Source organism: Epinephelus moara, chromosome 14, assembly GCF_006386435.1.
Source record: "Epinephelus moara isolate mb chromosome 14, YSFRI_EMoa_1.0, whole genome shotgun sequence".
Lineage (NCBI taxonomy): Eukaryota > Metazoa > Chordata > Actinopteri > Perciformes > Serranidae > Epinephelus > Epinephelus moara.
Genome location: NC_065519.1, coordinates 31,530,057 through 31,540,407, shown reverse-complemented (window position 1 = coordinate 31,540,407; position 10,351 = coordinate 31,530,057). Strand labels below are relative to the sequence as shown.

The 10,351-nt window shown below is 44.4% G+C and overlaps 1 pseudogene; it reads left to right on the top strand.

The window, feature by feature from the left end:
- The first annotated feature begins 326 nt into the window (after nt 1-326).
- On the top strand, nt 327-3,417 carry LOC126401208 (uncharacterized; annotated as a pseudogene).
- The last annotated feature ends 6,934 nt before the right edge of the window (nt 3,418-10,351 follow it).

Here is a 10,351-nt window from a genome sequence, read left to right as displayed (position 1 = left end):
TAGACACGGGGGCACGGTATTCCACATTAAACCTCCCTGTGTCTGCTACTCACATGTCATCATCAGCGATTGAATTAACTGGGTTCTCGGGTCAATCAGAAAATCTGCCACTCACAAAACCACTCACCACTACCATACTCCAAGCAGATCAGACATTTCCACACACATTTGTTTCCTCAATGGCATGTCCTGTTAATCTTTTGGGCAGAGATGTGTTATTAAAGTGTGGAGCCTCCATCCTGTGCAGCCCGGACGGACTGATAGTGACGTTCCCAAACGGATACACTGTGAACTGCTCATTGTCAACTGTACATTCATCTTCACAAATGTTGTTATCTGCAGACACATCCCCCACAGCTGAAGGCCAGTGGGCAGATATCTACTGGGTCACCCCCATTACATTTGATTTAAATGATTGGACACCGATTTGGCAGAATCAATATCGTCACAAGCCAGCAGCTGAGGCTGGTATTGCAGATACTATAGAGGGTCTGTTACAGGCTGGAGTGTTGGAGGCCTCGGACTCCAGCTGGAACACACCCATTCTTCCTGTAGAGAAACAGAATACAGGCAAATATCGCATGGCGCATGATCTCAGACGCATTAATGCAGTAATCTCCACGCCCACAGTACCAGTGCCAAACCCATACACCGCCATGTCTAGCCTGTCGCCAGAACATAAGTGGTTTTCCTGTATAGACCTTGCTAACGCCTTTTTCTGCCTACCTCTCGTGCCGCCCCTTCGCGACATTTTCTCATTCACTCATCGTGGTAGTCAGCTATGTTACACCCGCCTCGCACAGGGTTTCATCCTTTCACCTGGTCTTTTCAATCAGGTTCTCAAACAGCAGCTGGCCGAATTGCCACTACCAGAAGGGGTTGTGGTAATCCAGTTCTTGGCCGCACCCGATCCCTCCACCTGCCTAGAGGCCACACGCTCTGTCTTACTACGCCTACACCACACAGGGTTCAAAGTCTCTAAAACCAAGCTACAATGCTGTAGGCAGCAGGTCTCGTTCCTGGGTCGCATAGTGTCGGCTAAGGGCACGGCTGTGTCCCCGTCACACAGAGAATCGATTCTGCATCACCCAAAACCACACACTGTGAAAGACATGATGTCATTTTTGGGCCTCACAGGGTACAGCAAGCACTATGTGGCCTCTTATGGCGAACTAACCCATCCTTTGTGTGCCATGGTTAACGCACAGGGCATGCGCAATCTTACTGCTCCCCTGGTATGGACCACTGACGCTGAAACCTCATTATATCTCCCTCAAACAGGCACTCTCTACTGCTACTGATCTAGCCATCCCCGACTACAAGCTACCATTTTTTCTTGACGTTTCTGAGAAGGCACACACCACCTCTGGTGTGCTTTTTCAGAAAAAAGGGGGAGGCAGACAGGTGCTGATGTATGCAAGCATATCCTTAGACCCAACCGAGGATAGACACCCACCGTGCACACGACATGCAGCAGGAGTGGCAAAAATTTTGCAGAAAATAGCACACATAGTGATGGGACACGCACTGACGGTACTAACAACGCACAGCATAGTGGCATATGTAAACTCAGCGGCATTTACTATGACATCACTCAGACAGACGAGGCTGGAAAAGATCTTAAATGCACCACACATAACATTCACACATGAAGGTGTAAACATGGCAGATAACATGGGAGAGGGCGAGCCACACAGGTGTGAGGAAAAGGTGCAGAAAGACACCAGGGTGAGAGAAGATTTGCAGGCGAAGCCCCTGACTAACGCAGAGGAAACACTGTTCACAGACGGATGCTGTTTCAGGCATCCAACTGAGGGACTGAAAGCAGCATATGCAGTGGTGAGACAGACAGAAACAGGGTTTGAGGAAGTCCTCACGGAAAGGGTGACAGGGAAAGAGTCCTCGCAGTTGGCTGAGCTCCAGGCAATGATTGCAGCTCTAGAATGGTCAGAAGGAAAGAGAGTGAACATCTACACAGACTCTGCATATGTTGTAGGAGCAATCCATGTGGAAATGACACAGTGGATCAGATCTGGTTTTTTAACAGCAGCAAAAACCCCCATTAAACACGAAAAAGATATGAAGAGGCTACAGGAGGCTCTGATGAAGCCAGCACAGGTAGCAGTCATTAAGTGTAAGGGCCATGATAAAGCAGGGACAGCTATCGCTAGGGGAAATGAGGCTGCAGACATGGCAGCCAAGAGAAAGGCAGGATATAATCAACAGTATATCATGCTACAAACAGAGAAAACAGTACATGATCTCCTGCCACCATGTGATGTAAATACGTTAATAGCAGAGCAGCAGAAAGCTTCTCCACAGGAGCTTACAGTCTGGAAAGAGAGAGGAGCAGTGAGAACAGAGGGTGTGTGGAGGTCTCCGGACGGAAGACCAGTGTTACCCCCAGGGCTGATGAGATCAGTCCTCCAGGAGGCTCATGGGATGACTCATTGTGGAAAGATGCAAATGGTGCGAGGTCTCACTCATTGGTGGCACCCTTTTCTGCCAGCCATGATTGAGAATCACATCAGAGAATGTAAAATATGTACAGAATATAATGTCAGACCCACAGTGAAACCACACCAAGGGAAATTTCCTCTCCCTAAACTCCCAGGTCAAGAGGTCATTATTGACTACACAGATATGATAGAAAGAGTGGGAGGACACAGGTACCTTCTGGTGGCGGTGGATGCATACACCGGCTGGCCAGAAGCCATACCTGCCAAATCAGAGGATGCAAAGACAGTAATCAAATTTCTGATAAATCAATATATCCCCAGGCACGGGTTCCCCAAACGAATCAGATCTGATAACGGGACTCACTTCAAAAACAAAGACCTACAGCAGGTAGAGAAGGCATTGGGGCTAAAACACACATTTGGCACAGTCTATCATCCTCAGTCACAGGGCAAGGTGGAAAGGATGAACCAGTCTATTAAGGGAAAAATAGGCAAAATCTGTGCTCAGACTAAAATGAGCTGGGTAGATGCTCTACCCCTAGCTCTATTGTCAATCAGGAGCTCAGTGAACTCATTGACAGGGTTCACGCCATATGAACTAAAAACAGGACACCAGTTCCCGGGACCGGGAGCTGGGATCCAAACTACAGAAGAAATAGAAAGCCCTATGCAATACAAACCGTATTATGACCAACTAACAGCATTGGTGTCAGCTTTCTCCAAACAGGTGACCACAGCTCGGGAGGGAGCAGAAGGGAAAGACCCCCCAACATCAGAGTGGGTCCTGCTCAAGGTGATCAAACGAAAGTGGTCAGAGCCAAGGTGGACTGGTCCCTACAAAGTCGTGGAACGGACGTCCCACGCCGTCAAACTCCAGGGAAAAGGTGACACATGGTATCACTGGAGTCAGTGTGCAGTGGCAGAGACACCTGCCCGAACACTGGAGGACATAAGAGACACTAAAGAAAAAAAAAAAAAAAAAAACACACAGCTTACTCACACAGACATTTATTCATTTAGCTTAGCATAAGTGCAGAAGAGATATCCTGTGATCAATGTGAAGGTTTGAAGCTCCTTTGAAGCAACACTTTGCCCAGAGTACGTTTGAGTAATATAAAGCCAGGATACAAGAAAGATTCGCTTGCAGAACATTTACACTCCATATTTACTCTTATATTTTACACGTTTATATTTACCTTTTTGCAATACAAAATAAAGAAATGAAAGTGTTATTAGAATTATTGGGATTAGAACCACGCCACCATAAGTGGTGTGTGTTGGGAGTTGTTGTGTTAACCTGTGTTATTGTTTTACCTCTGTTGTATTATGAGTCTTCCCTCAGAGACAAAGCCCTAGAACCACCACGAAGCCTCTCCCAGGCTCCCATAAGCAGAATCCGGTATTGCTAAGCGTGTATAATCTCACAATAAACCCATGGTCAAACTCAATTAGGCACCGCACCAAATGCGGAGATCGCACCAACAACACAATGTATTTGGTGTTGGGAGTAGACCACAGTGGCACCGATACCATGGGACTAATTAAACTAACCTTATTGAATCCTCCCCCTACTAATACCACCGTATCCCCAGGTAATGCAACCAAGGCGCCTGAACCCCAACAGAACACAGGCGTGATAAACATTGACTACTCTAAATTGACCCGCAGTGACGTAGTCAGATTGGCCACAGGCTATGGAGACAAAAACCTATGGTTAGACTGGGTGGCGGCGACAGCGGAATCCATGAACATGTCAAATTGCATTGTATGCTCATCCGCTAGACCTACGCTGTTCACCACTCCAGCCCCTTTGTATCCTGACACAGACCCTACTGGTTTTAACTGTATGATAAATATGACCATGTATCCTGATCCTGCTAATTGTACCACTCTGAGTTCTCTGTTTCCACCCATAAAGAATCACACCATCCCACCAACGTTTAGTCCCAGAATCGCGAATTACACTTGTTTCCATAGGAACCTCTCCACCGGGGTAGTAACTGATATGGGACAGATGCAAGCTGACTGGTGCCAGAGAACACTGAATGTGAGTACGTGGCAGAACGCCAGCAGCATGGTTCAGGCTAGAGGGGACCTGTTCTGGTACTGTGGAGATAAGACCCTCCACTTGTCCCTGCCATCCTCCTGGGTTGGTACGTGTGCACTGGTCCGACTGGCTGTACCCCTGGTCCTGTTAGGGATGAGGGATACCCAGACCAACTCAGGTAGACAGAAAAGAAATGCATTTGATATGAGCCAGGGAACAACCACGTACATGGACGCCATAGGTGTTCCTCGCGGGGTCCCAGACCAGTACAAATTGGCTGACCAAGTGGCCGCTGGTTTTGAAAACATACCCATATTAGCTGCACTGTTTCCCATCACCCCTAACAAAAATGTGGACAGAATTAACTATGTGCATTACAATGTTCTTAGACTGGCCAACAGCACTAGGGACGCAGTTGGGGGACTCTCTGAACAACTGGCAGCCACCTCCCTGATGACAGTACAGAATCGAATTGCGTTAGACATGCTTTTGGCGGAGAAAGGGGGTGTCTGCTCTATGTTCCAGGGCCTCTGCTGCACCTTCATCCCAAATAACACAGCTCCAGACGGGTCAGTAACTAAGGCGCTAGAAGGGCTGCGCACGCTCTCTGAGGAAATGCATGAACACTCAGGTATTGATAAACCCCTGGGTGGTATCTTCGAGAAGTGGTTCGGTAAGTGGAAAGATTTAGTGGTATCGGTATTCTTGTCTCTGGTGGGAATGCTCGCGGTGTTAGCATTATGTGGTTGTTGTTGTATCCCATGTATCCGGTCCCTCTGTGAAAGAATCATAGTGACAGCTGTGGAGAGAAAACATCCACAGCCCCCACCATATCAGATGACTCAAATGGAGACGGCCACCCTGTTAGGAGGGCCGCCTACTGATTCAGATTCGGACTCAGACTCAGGAGAAGACAAGGTGTGAGTGGTCTCATGTGTATGAGACCAAAAGGGGGAGTTATAACTTTTTGTTTCAAAAGAAACAAAAAGTGCAGTAATCACAAGACCTAAAAAGGGGGACCTGGATACATTGGGACTAAAAAAAGTGGCCTCAGTCCTATGAGGCCAAAAGGGGGACTGTTGGGAATAGAATGATTTTATGTGTTTTACTATAAGTTGTGTTTCACTATATAAGTTTTAGATGTGTGAACAATGAGAATACTGAGATGATTTCAGCTGATCTGAATGTGTTTGCTTTGCAGAAGTGGAGAAGTACAGGAGAGGAAGAGACATGAAGTCTGAGGAGCACATACCGCAATGCTTAGATAATTAGTTTCATATATGGTAAAAAGAATAGAAAGTGATGTACAGATAGTAAGGTACAGCACGTGTAGGGAGTTGTGTTGTTCTCTTGTCTTTCAAAACAGGAACCACGCCCCCACCGCCAGCGGGAAGGAGTCAGATTAACACGAGGCAGGGGCGTGGTGTGGTGAAGGAGGAAGTGGAACTGCCAATGAGAAGAGGACAACGCCTTGCGTGCACAATGACACTCTGTTATGCTCAAATATACTGGGTCAGGGAAAGGACAGGAGGTCAGACTTCGTGAACTGACACACCTTTGTTGTTCGTCAGGGACGTGAAGTTGAGGCCCAGAGCTCTGTAATTTTATTCCTTTACTGCTTAATAAATTACATTAACTGAGACCGAATATCTTCTCCTATTGCTTCATTAAAGAACACGCAGGACTGAGCTCACACATAGCACATTGGAGAGTAGGATGAGCCCCTAGTCCAACAGGGGTCTTAAAAAGTATTAAAAGTTGATAAATCAAATGTCGGAAAATTAAGGCCCTTAAAAAGTATTAAAAAGTCTTAATCGCGATTTTATAAAGTATTTAATTTTCTTGGCATTCAAGCTTTGACAAAAAGTATCCATGAATGTATAATTTCTTTTCCTCCTCGCGACTATTACAAACAAGGATGTGTAGGTAGGCACACTCGGACTGCCACTCGGGGTGGGGGCTGAGCGGAGAAAAAAAAAGCCCAAAAAAGATAATAACATAAAAATTATGGCGAAAGGGTAGTTTCTTGCAACCCTAGGATTAAGATAAAAATATTCACAAATGAAAAAGCACTTCTGGTTGCTGATAAGTAGTGTTTAACTTTTGATTAAACACTAAAATTTAAAACCCTCGGCGCACTGCAGCGCAAGCAGACAGATGCGCGACTCAGAGCAGCATGTGTCACTGACACCAGACTCAGGGCCGAATTCAGAAAAGGATTGCGTGGCTTTTGCGGCCGCTAAACCGGTAACAATGGAACAAACAGATACCGTCTAATTCACAAAGCACGCGCAGAGGGTGAAATGCTCCACTAACTGCGCTGCCAAGCGTCTCGGTGCGCCGGTGTTATTTGCACATATTTAAATGAGGTAATATGCATATATTTGGCGCAAAAATTGCCCCTTTCTATGCAAATGAGCCTCATTGATAAACAACGTCTAATTCACTAACACCAGCGCTAATAGCCACACGCAGTTTGAGTGAAGTAAATAACGTCTTTAGAAAGCTGGTGCAAACTGGGCGTTCGTCTGTGGAAGCCTCTCGCCCAGACTTTCCAGTGATCATGGCAGCAGTGATCGTCTGTTAAATCAGTCTGTAAATAATATTTTGACATTATTATTATAATCATTATTACTTTAATGGCATCCGAAGATATTGATGCGTTGAACAGGTGACAGTCTGCGGTCATTCTCAAAACGCACTTCTGTCACGCACTTCAAAAGCAACTTTCAATAATTTATTTTACGAAACGGGGGAAACAAACGTGAACAAAAACAGTTCCATAATTCATATTAAATTCAAAAGATAATGAAAAAACAGCTACAAGTGAGAGGGAATAGTGATAAAGTGGTCAAACTTGGTCAAATCTACAGCCTCAACCCATCTGACACTGTCCGACACGAGAACAAGAACGTCTCTGAACGTTCTTGAGTCTCGCGCGAGTTGCCATGTAAACACAGCATGCCTGCAGGCTAACTGACCATGGTGAGAAATAAATTATGCTATAAAAGTGGAGTAAATTATGTCTTTTCAAGTCAATTTTGCATGCTGCAGCTTCAGGGCACTTGGATTATGATGGACGAGCCATTCTGATGTTTTTGAAATGCATTAGCAGAGTTTTATTACATTTTCAAAATGGTTTTGGACGTGGGTTCCACGCACTTCAAGTGTATGGAAAAATCCGGCTAGCTGTTACCCTCCGATACCCCGAACGAGTTTTGTGGATTAAAAAAACTACACTGGACTTGTTGTCAGCATGAGGGTGAGTAAGTACTGTCTGTATTTTCATTCTAAAGGGGTCATTTCCTTTAAGACTACCAAAATCATCGTCTTAAAATGAAACTTGGGTGATTTAAAATCAGCTCAGTGTCACTGAAGTGCTCGTAGTGTGTGCAGATGAACAGTGTTTGGCTTTCCCCCTGTGTTGCCAGCAGTGTCGTTATTGATGAGGCATTTTGTGCCACTTGGCGGACTTTTGCCAGCAAATACAAACGCTGTTCATCGTCACACCACGATGACACAGAGCTGGTTGAAAATCACCAGTTTCCCTTTAAGTTATGCAGCAACTGAAAAAAACTCTCCAACCAGGATCTGGAACAAGTAAATACAGTATACTGTATAAAGAGCCCAACAAACAGACTCATCGGTCAAGGCAACTATTTGCCATCAGTCCTTCTCATTGGGATTCCTGCTAATCAACAAAAATGTATGGGTATTGGTAGACAGCTCCAGAATGAGTATCCTGGAGAGCATCCCCGTTTTGTATAATTCGTGGCTGAATTTATGACCAAATCACAGATGTGAGAAAGAATTAAACTATAAAAAAAGTAACTTCATTGACCTGAAACCTAATTGGCATTTAGTAAACCTGATAACCATAAATGAGGAAGAAGAATCTGAAGACAGAAAAGGCTGAGCTGTGGTACCATGATTTGCTGTAAAATCGAAGGGCATGTCAGTGGTGTGTGAGGTGACAACACACCCAGGGGGACAGGAACCGTATTGCTGCCTCATAGTTATCCGTAGCAGCCGGAGTGGCCATCACTCCTGAAGGAAGCTCAGTGTCATCAACCTTGGAGACCACTGATCCCTGCTTTGCAGTTGCCACTGTGTTAAAAATAGGATTTGATGAGGGATGTTTGGTGGCATCATCTCAGGTCATCTGATTTCAAGCCAGCTTTTAAAGTTGTGACCCCAGAGGGCCGGAGCTTCTCTGTGGATAATAAGAGCAGAAACCCAGCCACCTGAGGCATTTATGTCTGCTACTTATGTTGGAACACAGCCTCATAAAGTTTTATTAAATGCGTACAAAAAGGGAGACAAAAACACAAATCGGATTATGTGAAATACTATGTGAAATTAATTGCCTTCCTTGGGACAATATTGCTGAAATTGATTTGACAATAGCATAAACTGAGCATACGAGCTGGAAATGTTTTTTAGACACTGAGGACAATGTGTATTGATGAGAAATGCTGAGTGTACAATTACAACTCCACAGGCTACCTTTAATACGGCATGCTCATTTCACACAGCTCCTCTACCTTTTGTTGTTATAAGTGCTCTGCCACAAGAACTGGATTAATGCAGTGTAAAGCCACAGCTGCCACAATGCTGTGGCAGAGTCACAATAAATGCTGTCTGCAATAATCCGAGCAACAGCAGAGAGATTTGTGCCACAACACAGGGCCATTTTATTCTGTCCAATAATATGAACAAAAGGGGCACAACTAATGTATCTAAAGTAAAGGTCTGACCTTGATGTCCTTTGCCTCTCTGTTAAGAATGGCTGTGCTTTTAAAACTTCATAAGAATAACTTTGCACTTAAGAGTTACAAAAGTCCTAAAAAAGTTGAGAAAGCCCAACGGGCTTATAATGAGAGGGCCAACGGATGACCATAAAACTAATACAAAATATGTAGTAGACAAAATATCTTAAATTACTGAAAATGACAATTGAAAAAAAGCATGCAATTTAAAAATTATTAACCTCATTTTTGTTTTTTGTTTTTTTTCTTAACCATTTTATTGTAATGTTATATATTTTGCTTTATGCATCTGAAACCCTGAAAACACTTACACAAAAAACACACTTGCTGATTGGACTTTTCTCTCTCTAGGGATGACAATGTCAGTTGGTCAGTTGGTCAGTATTGGAGAATCCTCTTGGATGAGAGGTGAAACATCTTCAAGAAACTCAAGCAAGTCCGGTTGCCAACAATATAGCGCTTACGATTACCATGACCTGGATGACTGAGAACCTTCACCAAGATGTAACTTAAAATGTTCACAAGGTTCAGAAAACCAGTCTCCTAGAGAAAGTCCTATGTTCTGTGACCTATCCATGACCCCACCCTCCTTACAGACCACTCCAAACCACCTCATTGTTTACTACCATCAGCGCATTGGTCACGTGATTGCAGCCTACAAAATACAAGGGTTATGCACAAATTACGTTCTTGTACGAACTGTTTATGAAAACAGCCTGATTTTTTATGTGTTATGTTGAAGTAAGACAAAAGTGAGTGCTTCTGTCTGGTTTGGAAAGAAGTCAATTTAAGCACTGATGCATTGTCTGTATAGATGAAACAAGAGTCAACCCACTTCCAGCTTAAGGTGGTATAACTGTTGCAGCCTTAGTAGTCAATATTGCTGAACTTTTTCATAGTGTCATTCATTTTCTAGACACTGAACAGATCTGCATGAAATTGTCATACTCTAATTGCTACATCCCCTTGCAACACTGATTTGTGCAAAAGTACTGTAGAGTTCGCTCCAGAAAAGCCCTGATGTAGCAAATAAAGCCAAAAATAAATCTCTCTTGTATGCATGCACACACAGTCAC